Source organism: Crocodylus siamensis, chromosome 4, assembly GCF_052110815.1.
Source record: "Crocodylus siamensis isolate JL-2025a chromosome 4, ASM5211081v1, whole genome shotgun sequence".
NCBI classification, from domain to species: domain Eukaryota; kingdom Metazoa; phylum Chordata; order Crocodylia; family Crocodylidae; genus Crocodylus; species Crocodylus siamensis.
This window is the reverse complement of record NC_143398.1, coordinates 244531472-244550052: the sequence shown is the minus strand read 5'-3', so window position 1 is coordinate 244550052 and position 18581 is coordinate 244531472.

Below are 18581 nucleotides of genomic sequence, written 5' to 3'. Positions count from 1 at the left end.
GAGCTGCAGCCCGACGGCACCTCCTGGATGTCTTGCATTTGAAACGTGACCCATCTGGAAATCCCCTAGGGATGTTTTCAAGTATCCTTGAGGAAGTTTCTGATTTCACTGCACCTTTGCAAGCAAATGGGTAGAACGGCAGGATGCCCACTTCTCTGCCAAATGCCTTCATGCAAAGTTGGTGGCTGTCATGCACTCAGTGGTGAATGAAAATCATTTATCCACCCCATTTTCTATAAAACCCCCAAAAATAGATGACAGTAGGGCTGCTCATTTGTGAGTTGCACATGCTGTATATTTGACTCCAACACACAAAACAATGGACTTGGAGAATCTTCCAAGCTGGAAGGGTTAGACAGAGATTCAGGCCACTCAATGGAAATCCCACATTTGGATTACCAATGTCCCAAAGCTCAGAGGAGGTCAGATTTTGAGCTTTGATTCAGCTCAAGAAAAAGACAGCGCTCGTTTGCACGATTTACATCTGATTCTTATTTCATGCCCCAAGATGTAGAAAGGTTCAGATCTAGGGTTTTGCTTTGGACCAGGTCAGGTCAAGTTTGCTTGCTACCATAACTTCTAGTAGATGGTACTACCTGGGACTGTTAACGCCAAGTACTAGTTGGTGGTTAAATAATCTGGTGACCTCAAGGGTGATTATGGCTTTGGGCAGAAGAACACCTTAGAGGGGCGTATTTGTTTTACCCCTGGCAGAGGAAATGCTGCCAAAAGGTTGTGGACCTGTGGTCTAGTCCATGATCATGTAGACTGGCCTCCCTGGTCGGCAGCCAGTCTACGAGTGGAGCCCCATGACAGATGAATGGATGATCTCCTTTGTTTCGACAGCTCCCGCAGCCAAGCTGGCTCCAGACATACTGGTACCTGCCTTTCATTTGGACTCAACCAGCAAGGCAGAGATGGGGGGCACTGGTATGTGGCCAACTCAGTGTCTCCATATACATTGCCCAGGCTTTTTGCACCCTGGAGACATCACTCCAGCTTTGCTTCATCTTTCAAGTGAAAATTGTGTTCAGTGAACTGATCCCTCACTCGGTGCAATCCTATTGTCTCTCAAGACAGACAGATACCAACTATTACTTTGGATCTTTGACAGGCTGAGAGCCATAGGACTCTTAGCCTGGAAAAGTGTAGGCTCAGGGGTGATCTGATGGCCACCTATAAGTTTATCAGGGGTGACCACCAGGATCTGGGGGAACGTCTGTTCACCAGAGCGCCCCAAGGGATGACGAGGTCGAACGGTCACAAACTCCTGCAAGACCGTTTCAGGCTGGACATAAGGAAGAATTTCTTTCCTGTCCGAGCCCCCAAGGTCTGGAGCAGCCTGCCAGCGGAGGTGGTTCAAGCACCTACATTGAACGCCTTCAAGAGCAAATTGGATGCTTATCTTGCTGGGATCCTATGACCCCAGTTGACTTCCTGTCCCTGGGGCAGGGGGCTGGACTCGATGATCTCCCGAGGTCCCTTCCAGCCCTAATGTCTATGAAATCTATGAAATCTATGAAATCTGCAGCTACTGTGGATTCAGTGTGACATATGCCCTGAATAGGGAAGTATGACAAAAAGTGCTGGAAAAAAACAACTGATTCATAGATATTAGGGTCAGAAAGGACCTCAGTGATCATTGAGTCTGATCCCCTGCCCCAGGTAGAAAGAGTGCTGGGGTTAGATGACCCCAGCCAGGTGCATGTCCAGTCTTTTCTTAAAGACCGCCAGCCTGTAAGCATGCTGGCGATTCCTTCTCTTTGGGTGTAGCACTTTGCACTTGTCTTTGTTGAATTGCATCCTATTCTGTTCTGTCAATTTTGCCAACCTGTCCAGATCCACCTGGATTTGTTCCCTGCCCACTAGTGTGCTTACTTTATCCCATAATTTGGTATCCCCCACTAATTTGGACAGAGTGCTCTCTGTGATGAAGACATTGAACAGCACTGGTCCAAGGGCCGAGCCCTGGGGGACACCACTGCCCACATCTTTCCAGGCTGACACCAACCCGTCCACCACCGCTCTCTGGGTGTGTCCCGTTAGCCAATTTGCCTCTCACCAGACGGTGCAATCATCTATGTCACAGCTGCTCAGTTTATTTATAATGTGTGATTTGTCGTTAAAAGTTTGTCTACCTATTATACTTACAGACATCTTATTTTTAATATACATCTTATTTTTAATTTCTATCACAGTAATGCATAGGAGCCCCAGTCAAGGAGTTTTACTGTGCCAGGAGCTGTACAGACAATCAAAGGGAAGGGGGGCTGGTGTCAAGAGTTCAGAGCTCACCGGACAAGCAGAGTGTGAGCGGTGGATGAAACAGGCTGAGGAGGAGGAGGTGGTTGAGGATGGCCAGGAACGGATACTTGTCACTTTCTGCCTACTACGCTTCTGGTAGCTGCATATATTATTATTGGCATTTCTAAAACTTGCATGAACTTTTCTCTGGTTTTATGACTCAAAATCTCTGCTGGAAACAACGTATAATAATTAACAGTGAAATGGCAACAGATGTTGTTGGAACGGAGATAAATGCAAGTCTAAAATGAATGAAACCCCATGTAAGAACGCAGTTGCAAGAAGCATCACGAAGAGGCTAAAAGGCGCAGTGTCAAAGTTGACGGGGCTACGCTTAACCAAATAAACTGTATAGCGGGTTGAGCTCTTTCCTGTTGAGCTGTAGATATATTACCATGCATTCTGCATTTGTTTCATGATACCAGCCTAAGAGGGCCTGTTATGGAAGTCATCCACTCCAATCTTCCCCATGCAAGGCACTGCCATGAAGTGTAGGAGCAATAAATTGAACAGCCATCTTTAATCATCCTCTATAATGTAAATAACACCTTATGAGTCTTTAAAAAAGTCCCTCCTTTCTCACTGCAGGTTTAATCTCAATGCTGATGCCATTTGATGGATCAAACCATCAGTCTATGATTTTTAAATCATTTAACTGGTTCAATAGCTGTCTCATCCTTTGCTTTTATAGTTAAATCAATTCTTAGGAGAGAAAATAAGCTTGCCAGTGAATCATACCTTACACCAGCTTAACCTTCCTTATAGTCAGTTTCAAACGATCTGAAATAAATCAACCTTGAACTTTTACAAAGGGGGAAAAAAAAAGGCAATAATTACAAAACAGAAACGAGGCGATGAGGTGATAATGCATTGCCATGATGGAACCGTGGAGTAGATTAAATTGCGCTGTGATGTCCTTTTTGACTAGATGTTGCCATTGCACCAGCTTTTCATTAGAATATCTCCATTAACGATAGCAAACAGATGAGCCAACTGTCATGAGATATTACAACACTTATACAATTTCTAGGCCCAAGTTGGAAATCCTTAACCTTGGCTAAACTCCTGCAGACTCTGGCTCTGCATGGACATGCAGGGATCCGGGGAAGGAATCTTTGGTACATATGACAATTTATTGCATGACAAGATACATCGTATAAAGCCAGGTGGGAAAAGATGACCTACCTAGTTCCCATCCATCTTTTTCCCTTTAATGGCATGTCAGCAACACCCTCTCTATGCTTAAATGTGGGAAGTCTGTGCAGTCAGCCACGTGGGGCGGTTTTGCATGACCTTCGGTGTGACCCTTCTCTGTACGACCCGTCCGTGTAGCCTTCCCTTCTCCCCCTCACATCATCCTTACCCAGGAATGGTTATCTGCACGAGCTGTGAGCTGACACAGCCCTTTGGGGCAAACGCACGATGAAAAACTCCAGAAAAAAAGGAAAAGGCACAAGGATGAGAGTCAGAGCAGTGTACTAAATGCTTACTATTCCCACAGGCTCTCATTTAATTGATTGTTGCCTCAATTTCCCAGCGTGGTCTCCTGCACCTCTGACCTTTGTCATCCAAAAATTTTGTTCTGAAACGAAAATCTTGCCTGAAAACCTTGATTTTCCAGCATTTTCTGCTTTATCTTGAATCCAGACATTTTGAAATTTTATGTTGAAAAAAAAAATCCTTCCTCTGCTTCCTTCTTTGTTTAATTGCCACTGGATGCAATACAATGGCAAATAAATATCTAGGGTCTCTTTCCTTGTTTTCTCATTTTTATTTTCCAGTAGTTATGTAGCAGCAAAAATAAAATGTGACACTGTAATTCAGCCAAGTTGGAGACATTTCAGAAAGTTGCAGAGCCGGGGAAGAAAAAATGAATAAACCAGAAAGGGGACAAACACTCAAAATGGCAGCATTGTAAAGTACCTTATTTACTGATAATTTTTGCAAAAAGATCATCATTTTCTGAGTGTACAGGGAACATTTGGGACTTTCATTAGAATAATATATTTTCTGACTTCTGCATCTGTGTTGGACAGAAGCAAATATAGATTTGATGTCTGAATTTCAGAATCTGCCCTATCACGCTCCTGAGTACATTACTTTAGAAAATCCTTTATTAAGCAGAATATTTGCAAATGCCACATTGCCTTCTACTGTCAGCCTCCAGTACTGCATTATATCAATGCAGCGCAAGAGTGAACTGAGATTAACATAAACATTCAAAGAAAAATAGTAAGTCCTGCTTACACATTAAATATCTGAGCAGTAACATTTACTTTTAAATGAAGATGGATTTTAAGTTGGTGCTTTCAATTAGAATAATAATAAGCACTTCCCCTAATGATAACAACAGGCAATATGGTTAAATTAGAAATGCTGAACACTTGGTGTCAGTACAGTGGAAGTTACAGTATCATTAAATATATAACCAAACATTTATTGCTTGTGTTATTTTGGAGGCACTTACATGGAAAGCTGATTTGTCTCTTATTAGCCCTCAATGAATGTTACTTTAATAGTCACTGGATATTTCAGTGCTTTACCGAATCAGTCTCGTTATGCTGAATGTCAGACGTTGTACTTAAAACAAAACTGGAACAGAAAGTTTGAATAAATCAGATGAATAAAAGCTTCTCTTTGTGCTTCTTGAAGTCCATTGGGATGAGTCTGCTCCTTCGGTAGCTGCTGAAGCTGCCAAATACAGCATTTGGGGTGTTTTGTGGCTAGGTGAGAAGTAGCATGTAACCATCCCTCCTGTACCACAGAAGCCTACTTCCAGCCTGGGCAGTAAGGTGGAGCCCTAGGGTCCCATCTGCCCCGTGTGTCCTGCGTACCCCGGCCTGCTTGCATGCACCAGGGGAAGATACACGGTAGTGGAGCTGCTCTGGGGAGGTCCCACCTGGCCCTTCTCCAGCATGGGGGACCTTGATAGTTCAAAAGTAGCTGCTGGGAGATGCCCCCAGGGTGGCTTCACCATCACATTTCTGGGCTGGTTTGTGGGAACAGGTGCAGGTAGGCAGGGTGGGCTTCACAGCATCCCTTGGTGTCAGGGAGAAAGGTACCTTGTCCTCTTGGGCCCACTTCCTCCTGTAAGTAGCATCTCAGGGGCACTTGGGCCCCAAGGAAGACAATTTGCAATGTATCGCACTATATCCTGGAATACAGAGAGACTCAGAAAGACACTGTTTGCAAATCTTGTTTTCTAGTTTAGCTTATATGTTTTTCAGGATAAGGCTTATACACTGTTAGGTTAAGTAGCTAGCCAAGCTCCCATGTTGTTGTCTACTTACATCAAGGGTCTAGACAAACTTTACTTAGCTTCTAGCCCAGTCACTTATCCTAAAAATTGTTTAATGAGGTTTTTTTCCCCCTTTCCATTGAATCACATGAATGGTGTGCATTGTTAACTTCCACGTTTCTTCTCTTAAGCATGCCACAGGGCTGTCAGTCAGGCTGATTTATGTGCCTGGGCATTGTGGTATTTCTGGATTACTTCTCAAAGTCCTAATCAATAGACTTGAGCAGTGCTTGGATCAGCCTCTCAACATTTTTATTCATAAATTAACTAAAAGTCAACAGATCCATGGCATATAATCAATGGACCACATATTCCCACATGCTGGTTCAGGATGTGTTCAGCATGAACACAGTCTTCAGACATATAGCCAGAGGAGGGTATCCAGTAGGGGAAAGCAGCAGGTATCGCCTTTGTGTGTAGCTCTAGCAAGACTGGCAGAGGATGCTGGAAAACTGGAAGCGAGCTATAAAAACTAATTCCTCATAGCGAGAGATAGAGGGAGCTCAATCTATTCCTCTAATCCAAAGGAATATTAAGAGGTGCATTTAGTCGAATCTGCAAGTTGTTATGTGGAGAAGAGGTTTTTGAGAACAAACAATATCTTAGCTGCAAAAGACCAAATGAGATCCAGTGGTTGAAAGCTGAAGCTACAGAAATTCAGAGTAGAAATAAGGTGAACATTTTTAACAGGAACTGTAATTACCCAGTACCCATAATGTGGTGGTTTCTCCAAACTCTCTAGTCTGGATATCTTGCTAAAGGGAAGCTCTGACAATAGGTGTGGACTTGATGTAGTTATTACTGGCTGAGATTCTTTATCCCATATTTTGTAGCATCATGTCGGTCCCTGGTGGCCTGCCAAGCTCCTAATGGCCCCATGTCAAACTCTCTTCTTTCTATACATTCAGGGGTTTTATGGTGGAAGTCTTTACATTTCCCTGAATTTTCTTTTGTCTTTGTTGGAAATCTGGACACCTGAAAATGATAATGTTTTTTGGCTGACAGCATTCGTGTTAGGTCGTCAAAAACCTAGACATTTTTGTTTTTAGGTTGCAGCCAAACACCAACATTTTCTGCAGAAAATTTCTGACCGCTTCTAGTCCTTACATAGTAAGCTGAGCTTGGTGTTCTTGCATTGCACAGTGCACTTGCAAACATTTTCATGGATTCAGGTCATGGTATTCATTTAAACATGCTGCACCCAAGTACTTTGCCAAAGGCACTGTTTGGAAGATTATAAGCAGAAAACATTAATTAACCTGCTGATTCTGACTTAAATAAATGAGGACAGGAAGGCAAGTAGAGTAACTGCTGGTTCCCGACAAAGAAGAAAGGAGGGAGCAGAAAAAAGACAGACAGAGAAGATTAAACTAATTATCAGCCAACACAAGTCAGGCTTGGATTTTGATCGTCCTCTATAACCAAACACTGCTACTATTTCAGCCTAATTGGTATAGGGGCCTATATCAAAATCCCTGCACATCCAACTTGGGAGAGGTCAGAACAAGTCTATTTTATTTAAAATTGTTTTCAGGTTTCACCCAAAAGCCAACATTTTCTGCAGAACATTTCTGACCTCTTCTAATCATTATACAGTAATTTGAGCATAGTATTCTTGCATTGGACAGTGCAATGGGGCTAGAAGGGCCTACATCAAACTTGGGAGAGGTCAGAAGAATTTGACTTTAATTGAAACCAAAATACAATGCAGAGAGACCGAGCTTGGGGAGAGAGGTGGAGATGCGATAGCCTGAGCAGTAGAGCATTGCCTGGGATAAGGGAAGCCAGTCTTGGGTTCTTGGTTTTTCTTGATTCTGAGGCGAGACTTTCAACCCAGATTACTCTGAGAGGGGCAGAAAAGGGACTTGAACATATATGCAGCCAAACAGGCCCAGTTTTCATCCAGAAGCAGACCTCGCAATGCAATTCTGTGTTGTAAGAACTATTGAAACAGTTCATTTTCATTCTAGGTGGAACAAAGCTATGCAAGCAACTGTGAAAGTCAGGTGTCATCCTCTGGGCTCAAGATCCAAATCTCAACAGTGCTGGTGGCTCCTATCCTAAATCCTGGGTGGTCCCAAGACTCGGATCCGAACCTCCTCTCCCCTGCAAACTTCCAAAGTTCAGCTTCCAATCTGAGTAAACACCCTTCTGATGGGCATATTTCAGTGCTTATGTAAGTGTGGCCTCAGTGATACAATACTGCCCAACTCAAATGTGCTATTATTAGAGGTTTTAGGGAGCCAGGTAATAAGTTTCTGCAAACTGCAATGAAACTAAGGTTGGAAACAGACACTGACTGATGTCAGCCACAGAATCACAGACAATGAGGGTTGAAGGGAGCTCAAGAGGTCACGTCGAGTCCAACTCCCTGCTGCAAGCAGGATCAGCCCCAAGTACATCATCCCAGCCAAGGCTTTGTCTACCCGGGTCTTAAACATCCCCAGGGATGGAGATCCCACCACTGCTTTGGGGAGCCTGTTCAGTGCTTCACCACTTTCTTAGTGAGAAAGTTTTTCCTAATATCCAACCTCAACTTCCCTCACTGCAGCGTGAGCCCATTGCTCCTTGTCCTGTCATCGACCCCCACTGAGACCAGCCCAGCTCCGTCCTCTTTGCAGCCCCCCTGCAGGGAGGTGAAGGCTGATGTTCAATCCCCCTCGGTCTTCTCTTCTCCAGACTCAATCAGCCCATTTCCCTCAGCCTCTCCTCACCAGTCCTTTCCCCCCAGCCCCCAAACCATTTTCATTGTTCTGAAAACTTCTTGTTTGGGCTGCCATAAAAATTGTTATGGTGGCATGCATGCTGAACAAATAGACATCAATGCCCTTCATTGAAGCATATGAAAAGAAAATCAGTGGCAAAAGGTGGTGATAGTCCCTTCCACTTCATTGTGGCAGGCATCTATTGTCTCTGTGGAAGAAGGATATAAGTAGCATGAGCTGCCTGCGCTCTCCTGCCACTTAGGGCAGGTGGCTCCAAGGGGCTGAGGGCTCTCAAGTCCCCCGATCACTTGCCCACTTTCCCCACATACAGAGTGACATCCTGGGGAATCTCGAGGTGCCTTTCCATAAGTGAGGCAGCCAGTCCTGTCCCCCTGGTCACAGATGAGCATGTGTGGCTACAGGAGGAATGGCTTCTCCCCACCCATCCAGACCTGGGGCATGCATCTGGCTTGCTGGGGAAATCCCTGCTTTCCCCACTCAGTCAGACCCATGCCCCACAATCATGAAGGAGGGCCGCACCCAGAGAGTGGTGGTGGATGGGTCCTTCTCAACCTGGAGGGACATGGGCAGTGGGGTCCCGCAGGGCTCGGTCCTCGGGCCCGCACTCTTCAACATCTTCATCAGCGATTTGGACGAGGGGGTAAAAAACACCCTGTTCAAATTTGCTGATGACACTAAGGTGTGGGGGGACGTGGGCACACTGGAAGGATGCAACAGGCTTCAATCAGACCTAGACAGGTCACAGGGGTGGGTGGATGAGAACAGGGTGGGATTCAACACAGACAAGTGCAAGGTGCTGCACCTGGGGAGGAACAACTGGCACCATACCTACAGGCTGGGGAACTCCCCTCTTGTCAGCACGGAGGCAGAAAGGGATCTTGGGGTCATCATTGACTCCTAGATGAACATGGGCCGGCAGTGTGGGGAGGCAGTCAGGAAGGCCAACCGCACCTTGTCCTGCATCCACAGATGCATCTCGGGCAGGTCCAGGGAGGTGACCCTCCCCCTCTACGCAGCACTGGTCAGGCCGCAGCAGGAGCACTGCGTCCAGTTCTGGGCGCCGCACTTCAGGAGGGATGTGGACAGCATGGAGAGGGGCCAGAGGAGGCCACTAGCATGATCGGGGACAGCAGGGCAGGCCGTACGAGGAGAGGCGACGGGACCTGAACCTGTTCAGCCTCCACAAGAAAAGGCCGAGGGGGATCTAGTGGCCTGTTACAAACTAGTCAGGGGGGATCAGCAGGCACTGGGGGAGTCCCTGTTCCCCCGAGCACGGCCAGGAGTGACCAGGAATAACGGTCACAAGCCGGCAGAGGATAGATTCAGATTAGGCATCAGGAGGCACGACTGCACTGCCAGGGCGGCTAGAAGCTGGAACCAACTTCCAAGAGAAGTGGTGCTGGCTTCTACCCTGGGGGGCTTTAAAAAGAGGCTGGATGAACATCTTGCTGGGGTCGTTTGAGCCCAGCACTCTTTCCTGCCATGGCAGGGGGTCGGACTCGATGATCTGCTCCGGTCCCTTCCGACCCTAGAAACTATGAAACTATGAGAGGGTCTGCTCGAGCTCACATCACCCCTTGTCCGGCACCATCAAGGGCAGGACAAGGGGCAATGTGTGTTTTGTGCAACAGAGCGGATCAGCTGTGCCATGTGCATCCCAGCACAGCTGATCCACTTGGTAACATTTACTTTTGGCCTAAGGCTGGGCATCCTGAGTACTAGGCACAGAGTCAGAAAGGGCACAAGAGTGGCAACCTTCGCTGGCCTGGGTGCTACCGCAGCCGCCGCCGGCCTAGCTGCGAGTGTTGTCTGGGTCCTACTTCTGGCGCTGTCCCTGTCCCGGACGTGCGTGCTCCCTGCTGTCTGCAAAGCAGTTGTTCTTGCAAGCTGCTTCTTGCCAGTTGCGAGCCTGTTTGCTTCAGCTCTGAAACCTCAACCCTTTAGTACCCTGTCAGGGCGACGTCTGACAGCTGGTGACTCAGTGAAACCATCATGCAGAGATGGGATCCAGCTTGGAAAGTGCCTATTTGCATAATGAGCTTTGGGTGGGGGGAGGGGGTAGAGCGGGATTGAGAGTGGAATCTGCAATGCTCCTCGTGACACAATTAGAGCCCACTCGGCGTTGCTCGGCAGTCCCCGGCCCTTCATTAGCTGCCTCGAACAGCCGCCTTGCATCAACAAGCCTGGCACGCAGCCCTCTCCTGCAAAGTCCTTGCATTTTCTTGTATTAGTTGAGTTAGAAACCTCCAAACTTGAAAGTCCTCTCCCTCTTGGGGAGCGTTTCAGCATTTAAATGAGCTGGAGACGGGGTCTGAAAAGCTCTCGCCTTTCTTCTGCATTATTTGGTGTTTAATTTGTTAGCAGGTGTTGCTGCCTATGGAGGCAAAAGGGGCCTGGTCACCATGGAAACACGAGGATTGCATTTATTTATGGACCGTGCCTGACGAGATGGGCAATCGGAGCCCTCCCAGAATGGCTGCCCGGGCTCCTCACCTGTGAATGAGAGACCGAATCGAGTGTCCGCTGGAGATGGATGGAGCTCAGGGTAGGAGAATGGCTCATTCCTCACTGGGTTAGTTCCAGATCAGGCTTGCTGACACATCTGGATCCTGTTGTAGTGGTGCCGTGCCTACTCCATCTCAGGGACAGACGCTGCTTCCTGCCCCTCGTGTGTCTGTGGTCGGCCTGTCGGTCCATCATGCTGCTGTATGATACCGCTGCTGCCGTGATACTTAGGGCCTCTAATACAGAAGGACCTTTGCCATTACTCCTGTTACTAGGGTTAGCCTATTTTGGAGATGCTTTGCTGGAGTGAAGTGGCTGGAAAGCTGCCCTGTGGATCCCCAGGGGATGCCTCTCTTACAAAGAGCCCTCCCTGCCAGGCAGAGCAATGCTTCCTCTCCAGCAAGCAAAGGCAGATGCAGGGGTGATCTGGGCATGTGGCAGAGTAAACCCCCCCATGTGAAAGGCTGAAAAGGTCAGAAGACAACGTCGCAGTTTGAGGCTCCATTGTCACTGCATAGATACTGCAGAAAAAAGACACACATTCTGGTTTTCTCAGGGTTTTCAATCTGCTTCCCAGGCTTGTCTTTTTTCCAGGCACCTCTTTGTCACCCTGCTCTCCATCCCCTGATTTCTCACTCATTTTTCCTTGCTCTCCCTCTTTTCTCTTTCTTTTTGTCACTAGGCATGGGCATTTGAGTTGATGGGATGAATTCCTTGCCCCCCCAATTTTCTGCATGCATCAGTTAAAGATGTGAAAAAGGGTCATTGCACTTCTAGTGAGCCATGGCCCACAGTGTTGGGAAAAGACCTGAAATTTAAATACCTTGCTTTTAAATTATGAATGCTACAAATGGAGATTGAGATGGGAACTGGGTAAGAGCTATTGGTTGAGGACAGAGGAAAGGTGGAGTGCAGAACAGCTGTGCTGGGTCAGCCCCATGGCCCACCTAGCCTAGTATCCTGCTCCTCCTCCATTCATGTCTCCGAGTAGAGTTTCACTAGTTGGCATCCATCGGTTCCTTGGACTTGTTCACGGGATGGTGGGTGCTGGCCGATGTGCTCTGCTCAGTGTCTCCCCTTATTAATGTACGGCCATCACTCCCACTACCATCCCTTTTTTGTCATTTTTTGTCCTCCATAAGCAGTTGTTGTGCTCCTAGTGGCCTCACTAATTGAGGGAGGCGTATAGTTTTCTTAGTCAGCCTAGTCCACGATTCCCTTACCATAACAAATAGGCCTGTCTCTCACACTTCCCAGTACCAGTTGGTTCAGAAGACGGCCCCCAAATCCTTGCCATATGCAGACATGGGATAATCTGCTATTTGAGATGGGCTAGTCTTAATGCTTAATATTTGGAGGCTGGTTTAAACCAGTGATTCCCAACCTCAGGTTGCTACCCCAGTGGGGGTCGTGGGGGCAATGCTGTCAGTGCTGAACAAAAAGGATGAGCTGCACCACATGCTGGGAGCTCCCCCATCCCTGTCCCTGGGCCACCGCTGCTGTGCTCTGCTCCCAGCAGCGGGTCGCGGCAAAAAAAGGTTGGGAACCACTGGTTTAAACCCTGACGCTGTATTTCTCTTTGTATTGCCCTTTAAAAGTATTATTAACTAGTATGACTCTGGATGTTCACCTAATCCAGACAAATATCCAAGCCTTCTCAGGATCTAGGTATATCCCAGGCTTCGACATGACACATGTATGTGTATAAAATATCAATATTAAATATATAACGCGTGTATATTTTGTATATACCTATAAGTCATTATTAGCATCATCGGCAATCTGTTGCAGCCAAGGACGATTGTCTTCCATGATTGTCTTACCAGTGGAGCTAAAGGTGGCTGACAAGGTGTATCCAGGGTTGGCGATTCTGTTGCTGCTCAGCCACATGTTTCTGTTGTGCGGTGGGTGGCCCCGGGTTCTTGGTTTGGTCTGCAAGACACTGATCCTGCTGCTTCATGTTTCCAACTCCTGTTGTCATCTTCAAGGTACAAAGTACGGAGATCCTTGCAGAAGACTCTTCCTCCACCTGGGGCGGTTCTGGGAAATAGTTTCTGATGATTTGGTGTTCATGTGGCATTTTTTCAAGTTCACCTTGAGGACGTCCTTGAAGCACTTTCTCTGCCCTCTCAAGTGTGTGCCTTGACGGAGCTGGGAGAAAAAAAAACTTGCTTTGGGAGTCAGGAGCGAGACATCCAGATGATGCGGCTGGCCTAGCAAAGTCGGTGTAGGATGATCATTGCTTTGATGCTCATGGTGTTTGCTTGTGAGAGGACACTAATGTTGGTGCATCTGTCTGCCCACTGGATAAATACAATATATATGTATGCTATACACACACGCATGCACACATGCATCTATATTTCTATCATTTTATTATACATATAAAAGGATGGGCTTGAGTATACCATTGTAACACCATTGACATGGGTTACTTCAGTTTTACTGTGGTATAAATCAAATCAGAAGGAGAATAGCATGTCACAGAATAGCTACACAGTGGGCACATCTATATGTGCAATTAATGCTATTTGGCTTTACTGGGCACATCTACATGACATGCTATGTCACTGTAGTGATGAGCTACGTCACTGCAGATCGTTGCTATGGCAACATAGCACCTGAAAATAACTGTGTGCTGCCTGGACTGCGCAGTACTGGCAGGCACTGTGCAGTCATTTAGTACTTGCTAAGGCACAGTACCAAGTGCGCAGTGCGGCACATGTGGCGATGCACTCACTGTGTAGTAAATTTACTCCGGAGTAAAGCCAAATAGTATTAACGCAAGTAGGAAATTGCCTGTGCAGTAGATTAACTTACTACGTAGTAAGCACCTGCACATGTAGATAGTGATGCTTTACTGCACAGTAGATTAGTCTACTGTCAGTTAAATATCTTCATAGAATCATAGAAGTCGGGTCGAAGGGACCTTGCAGATCTTCAAGTCCGACCCCCCGCCTGGGCGGGAGAAAAAAATTACACTCAAATGACTCCAGCCAGGTAGGCGTCAAGCCTCTTCTTAAAGACCCCAAGGTAGGAGCCAGCACCACTTCCCTTGGAAGTTGGCTCCAGCTCCTAGCCGGCCTGACTGTGAAGTAGTTCTTGTGGCTGTCTAATCTAAACCTACTCTCTAAATAATTTGTGTCCATTGTTCCTTGTCATGTGGGGGGGCCTGAGGGGAAACAGCATCTCCCCTAAACCTGTCTGGTCCCCTAGTGAGTTTATAGATGGTCACCAGGTCCCCCCTCAGCCTTCTCTTGTGAAGGCTGAACAGGTTTAGGTCCCGCAGTCTTTCATTGTAGGGTCTGCCCTGTAGTCCCTGGATCATGCGGGTGGCCTCCTCTGGACCCTTTCAATGTTGTCCACATCCCTCCTGAAATGGGGTGCACAAAACTGGACACAGTACTCCAGCTGTGGCCTGATCAGCGTCACATAGAGGGGGAGGATCACCTCCCTGGCTCTACTTGAGATGCAGCTGTGGATGCAGGACAAGGTGCGGTTAGCCCTGCCAACCGTGACCTCGCATTGTCGGCCTATGTTCATCTTGGAGTCAATAATGACTCCAAGATCCCTTTCTGCCTCCATGCTGTCACGAAGGGAGTTTCCCATCTTATAAGTGTGCTGCTGGTTACTACTGCCCACGTGCAGCCCCCTGCACTTGTCAGTGTTGAAGCGCATCCTGTTTTTGCTAGCCTACCCCTGCCACCTAAGTCTTGCTGCAGTCTTTCCCTCCCTACTAGCGTGCTCACCTCACCCCAAATTTTGGTATCATCAGTGAATTTAAACAGGTTGCTTTTCACCCCATTGTCCAGATCACTGATGAAGAAATTGAACAGCGCAGGCCCAAGGACCGAGCCCTGGGGGATTTCACTGCCCACTTCTCCCCAGGTTGAATATGACCCGTCCACCACCACCCTCTGAGTATGACCCTTGAGCCAATCTGCAATCCATCTGACTGTGTAGACATCAATGCCACAGTCGCCTAGTTTTTTAATGAGGATGGAGTGGGAGATGGTGTCGAAGGCCTTGCTGAAGTCTAGAAAGACTATGTCCATGGCCACACCTGCATCCATTGCCTTTGTGACCTGATCATAAAAGGCAATCAGGTTGGTCTGACATGCCCTGTCCCTAATGACACTGTGCTGGTTGCCCTTGAGCATCCTCCCTGAAGCCGGCCCATCACAGATGTGCTCCTTGAGGATCTTCTGAAAGAGTTTCCCTAGCATTGAGGTAAGACCGACAGGCCTGTAGTTGCCCGGGTCCTCTCTCTTCTCTTTTTTGAAGATGGGGACCACGTTAGCTATCTTCCAGTCATCCGGCACCTGGCCCGAGCACCACGAGTGCTTGTAAAGCCATGCCAAGGGCCCTGCAATAACCCCAGCTAGCTCCCTCAGCACCCTGGGGTGCAGAGCATCTGGACCCGCTGACTTGAACACATCCAGCCCCTCCAGAAGCTCTCTAACCCGGTCCTCCCCAACCGGAGGTCTGGAGGTGTTCCCCTCGAGTCCCTCTGGCATCACAGCGGGGAAGTCCCGGTCCCTGCACAAGAAAACGGAGGTAGACATGGCCAGTGAAGGAACTAACCAGACCAAATGGCTACATTACAGGGGTGAGCTGGTAACTAATGACTGAACAAACTTATATTGGAAAATATATGAGATATTTTCAAGTGCTTGCTGCCTAAGGGAAATAACCTTTATCCTGCTTTCATCTTGGGTGGCGTTGATTGTGTTACCTGCAGTTTAAGCTGACTGACACTTCCCATTATACCCCCTGTTTTTCAGTTGCTTATCATTTTTACCAATATTTGTCATTTTGGACTGAAATCTTCCAGGCTGGGTGCTTGCCTAAGGCTATATATTTTTGGAAAATTTCAGCCAAAAAGACCCATCTGTTTCAGAGACTGAGAATGGAAGCAGAATACATAATTCTGCATTACAAAATATTTTTACAATTCTTTTATGACATTTTTTAAAGTGCTTCCATGTTATGGAGCAGGAACTTGAATTTGGCAAGGAGTTACCATCATGCCAGACAAGTACCTTGTGCTGTTCTCATGGAAACTCACCATACTCTGGCCAAACGATAAACCTTTTAAAAAAAAATCTGTATTTGCACATGGTCACAAGAGACTCTTTGTAGTTCCTCTGTAGTAACAAACAAGTTAGTTAAACCCAAACTTTTTACAGATGGCCACTAACTTTGTGTTCCTCATTTTCTGGCTGCAAAAACTGAGACTCTGGGGGTCAAGCTGGAGAAGTGTTGAGTCTTCAGAGCCACCCCTGGAGGTTATGCTTTGATTATAAGTGTGATGCCAAATAGTAGATGTTTGGAATTTATGTCTTGGGGTCTCGTACTGAATCAAAATGAAAAGTCAAAAGCTTAGAGTTATTTGTGAAGCAAAATACTTCAAAAGATGTCATTGTTGGCAGCTATGCTATATACTCCCTTTGATAAACTTCATCGGAAAAGCTTCACCTTATAAAATCCTTTCAATCTTGAATATTTTGCTTGGTGAAGGTAGAAGCATTTCTTTCCCCTCCAATGATGTTCTAACTTCAAAATTACATAAAAAGTCAAAATGTTAAGTCAAATGCTCAAAACTGAGCAATCATTGCATGGTTCCATTCCCACAAAATATTTCGATTATGTCCAATCAGTATTTTCTGGCAAAAAAACCCGACATTTTTTTCTCCAGCTCACAAGTTCTGAGAGATGTCAAGATAAAAATTCTGAAAGATTAGGCTTGCTGAACCCCAGAAACATAAGAAGACAAGGGTGAGTGAAAACAATAGCTTGCAGTTAGGTAATTAAAGTTCATATCACAATGCACATTACAAATCAGCCACATTTAAGCCATTTAGGCATCTCTAATTTGATCATTTCTTCATTTTGATGTGGTTGACTTTGCAATCGTACTGTCCTGGAATGTGTTTCTTTTGGAAATATGGTATTGTACTGCCTATATCAGCGATTCCCAACCAGGGTGTCATTGGATCCTTTTGAGGGTACTGTGTAACAATAACACTTCAGGTGGGGAAACTGTGGCATAGCTGAGGGGGGCAGGGGGTGGGGAACAGGGTAGCTGCCATGGTGCTGCTTTGTAGAGGGGCAGAAAAGTAGTCATGACCACAGCAGTGGCTGCACGTGCCAATGAGATTGGCACAATGGGCGCCTATACATGTGACAGACCTCTGGTCCGAATTGTGCTAGTTAGCATATGTCAGAGCAGACACGATTAATTGAGTCTACTGGAGCTCCATCAACCTTTGCATCACGTGTATTCAGTGTCCCCACATTTCAAAATGGCAGAAGGGGCACTTTAACTAAAACATGTCAAGTGAGTTTTAGTTAAAGTGCCCCCACCGCCATTTTGAAGCAATCTAGCTGAATACACGTGATGCTGTGGGCACTTTAATTAGAGCAGCTTTCAGAGCCAGTCTAATTAAAGTGCCTTCTGCCTCCACCCCAGAGAACGTGTATAGACACCCCGTGGTATTTGGCACTGTCCAGGGTGCTGTGTGGCTACCCCGGGTGTGGAGCTGCTCGACTACACCTCTGTGCAAATGCCTATATATGATTCACAGGATAAACCCAGAGATTTCAAATAGAAACTCATGGTGTCAAACACTTTTGGCCATGCTCTGGTCTTTCTGAGTTCTTTGCAGCAGCAGAATTGCCCTGTTATTTTTCCATAGTCAAAAGATGAGTGAAAGCTCAGAGCTGGCATTTTCTGAGGGGTGCCTTGAGTCTAACAAGTGTTGCCTTGAGTCTAAAAAAGTAGAGGACCACTGGCTGACATGCTGTTTATGATCAGAGATACAGTCAGCCATGTGACTCTGAAGTAGAAGGCAGGGAATATATGAACTGTAGTTCTACCAATGTCATATACGCCATCACCTGCTACATTGGGCAGACGGGGTGAGCCCCATGTGACCGAATGAATGACCACTGATCTGGCATGGTCTGCACAAAGACTCATAAATCCGAGGCAGACAACTTCAACTTCCCCACATGCTCCGTCACTGACCTGGGAGTGTCTGTTCTCAGGCTGCAAACCTTTAAAAATGGATTTGAATGGGAAATTGCAGAACAAGAAGCATCCACAGGTCAGATTGCATTAAGTATCATTTACATAGGGACTGTGGATTCTTATCCTGATTACCTGGATTAGCTTCTGTGTGACTGTTTTGTTCTCATGGGTTTATCACCAGCATATTTGCCTCTTTCCCACTGTTTCCATTCTTCTTCTCCGCATCTCTCTTCTGCCTTTTCTATTCTAATTTTTCTCTGCTTCTTATACACTGGTTTCTATACATCCTTTTATAACATTTGATGAAGTGAGGTTCATCCCAACAAAGCCTGTGCTAACACACACACACACACACATATGCACACACACACACACGCACGCGCGTACGCACACACACACACACACACAAACATTTGTATGTATACATACATATGGCCCAGGAAACTATAGGCCAGTCAGTCTTACCTCGATCCTGGGCAAGCTTTTTGAGAGAATTATTCTGGCACATGTCCACGAGGGGCCAGCAGGGGAGGTGATGCTTGGGGGCAACCAACACGGGTTCATTAGAGGCAGGTCCTGTCAGACCAACCTGGTGACCTTCTACGACCAGGTCACCAAATCCTTAGACGCTGGGGTAGCGGTGGACATCGTCTTCCTGGACTTTCGGAAGGCCTTCGACACTGTCTCTCACCCTGTTCTCATTAAGAAACTGGGG